The sequence below is a fragment of the Sinocyclocheilus anshuiensis genome, unplaced genomic scaffold (assembly GCF_001515605.1).
Source record: "Sinocyclocheilus anshuiensis isolate Anshui unplaced genomic scaffold, SAMN03320099.WGS_v1.1 scaffold1836, whole genome shotgun sequence".
NCBI classification, from domain to species: domain Eukaryota; kingdom Metazoa; phylum Chordata; class Actinopteri; order Cypriniformes; family Cyprinidae; genus Sinocyclocheilus; species Sinocyclocheilus anshuiensis.
Window position 1 is genome coordinate 258,190 of NW_015555949.1, and position 2,600 is coordinate 260,789.

Below are 2,600 nucleotides of genomic sequence, written 5' to 3' on the forward strand. Positions count from 1 at the left end.
ATCGCTCTGAGAGGTGAGCTGAACTCATGCCCACCCCTCACACCACCGATCCCTGCTCGGTGATTAATGATATTTCACTAAGATTAATCACAGAAAATGAAAGATCTTGGAGGTTTTCAGTGGATAGGCGGGGCATGTGGAGATGATGTAGAGGAGAATTAGCACCATCGAATCTTTTTAGATGCAAATATTGCGTTATCTCCGCGTTACTGCACTGTTTTTGGTGTTTATGATTAATTATCTCCTCTTGGTGAAAAATAAATCATGCGAAATTAGGATCTCGCTGCCTCCACCAGCCTTGCAGTTGATGGCAGGTCGTTGTTGTTAATTTCTGGTTGAAATTGACACACTAATTATAGTGCGGCATACGAACACTATAAGGCAAGATTACCTCTGCTTTTTATGTTATTATTATTATATATTTTTTTTTTTTACTTTACCAATTAAAAATCGCAAACGCATTTCATTGCCCCGGGATAAAAAAAAATAAATAAAAAAAAACATCCTCTTTCACAACATTGGCCATCACTTTTCCCCATCAGATTCATTGTGATGTATTAGATGCAATAAATTATCCCATGTAACAAAACATGGCACGCTGAAAGGCAGATAATCTGGAGGCGCGAGATAAGGATTCATTATTCCTCATCATTATGGCTCTGCCTTCTTTCTTAATCAGACTCTCTGATCCTGCAGGATCTGGGCACAGAGCAGATAAGCGCCAGTCGTTTATAATTCTCCCCACCTTGGCCTAATATTTTCAAATCAAACCGGGAGGAAGAGGCAGCTGGAACAAAAAACAGGCTTATGGTTGTAGGGAGAGCACACGGTTGGAGAATGGTAAAACAGAGGGAGAGAGAGATAGAGAGAGAGAGAGAGAGAGAGAGAGAGAGAGAGAGAGAGGGAGGGAACACTTTGGCTATATTCACTGATTTTAACATTACATTATGAAAAAAACGCCAATTTCTTTTCATCAAAGTATGTTAAAAATGCTAGATGAACTAATGAAATGTCTCATTTCACAATTCAAAATGAACTATTTTACCATATGGTGTTGATTTTGATCATAATATAAAGGTCAATAATGACAATAATAAAACCTTCGGTGGCTAATGCGAATAAGATCAATGGCAACTTGGCAACGGATAAACACGATAAATTAATACGGTTAGGTGAAAATGAACGCTGAATTGAGAGGTTGTCCAAACAACTCAACTGAGAGACACATTGGCTCAAAGTGTTTAAACAGACCACCTCGCTTTCTGCTGCTGAAATTAATCGCTTTATAAACGTTAGATCATAATCCCCTGCTCTATCTGCCGATAAGACTGAGAGAGTTATAAATACCAAAAGCATAAATAAATAAATTAGTGGAATAAACAGCGCTCTGTTAGTATCAAACTCAAGGTTTACACTTGGCTGTTGTCAGCTGTACTGTCACGCTGAGGTTCACGTCAACTATACGACATTAATCACTGAATTTCATGGCGAGAGAGGCAACGGTGTGTGTGTGTGTGTGTGTGTGTGTGTTTTATTGGCCCCAAAAATTATTCTCGCCACAAAATTGCGCTATCCCTTAAAACAGTTCAGAAATAATATCGCGCATCTCCCCAAAACCTAACGCAAAATGCAGGCCCATTGTTGACGTTTTTCAAACATCCTTCTTTTTTACAATAGCCTCCATATTTGACTTCACACACAATCTAACTAATATTTGTGATATTTGCGGAATGGATGTCTATACGTCAGTATTTTCCCTTCCAGATCAATCTTATTTATGCTATGCGTTCAGAGATAAAATATAATAAGAAAGGAGAGAAAATTGATTTGAAAATGAATTTGCTCTCAAAAGAAATAGATTGAACTAATTAATTCAAACCGCCGTTGACGTTAATCTGTATTTATCATATTTATAATATGTTCTAATTATCTGTGCAATATTACTTCATTTGACTTTTTGTTTTATAACATCTAGTATGCGCATTCATCATTGATGCATATTAAAAACATTTTTACATAGATATTAGGGTGTTGTTTATTTGACTAAGCACTTTATTTAAGACTGAGACAGATTATTAAATCATTATCTTCTGGATGTGCCTTTGCCTAATTCCAGTATTAAATCAAATACATAACATGTGAGGTCTTGTTGATGCTCTGGAAACATTGAATAATTCATTTTTTAAAGAGCCTCGTTTTGGCTCGACGTTACTGTAAGTTTATAGTGCCGTTTCAGCCAATTATCTTTAATTTACGACCTTAATTGAATTTCTTCTCCAAAGACAGATATTGGTGTGATCAGTTTACTGGCCTCGCCGCAATGTGAGAGATACGGGCCAGTCTTTCTTTCTTTCTTTCTTTCTTACTTTGTCACTGCCGTTTCAGCATCCTATCTTCTTTTCTCTAACTCTCTCTCTTTGTTGCACATCATCCAACCTCGACCCCCCCCCCCATGAAGAGAACAGAAAGCCATTCCGTCAATAAATGGGCGGGTTAGCCGAAACAGCTGCTTGTCATCTGCAATCAGCACATCACTAGAAGAAAAACAATATGGTTGTATTTCGAATAGGAAGTGTAGCTGAACAGCGATTACATTGCAT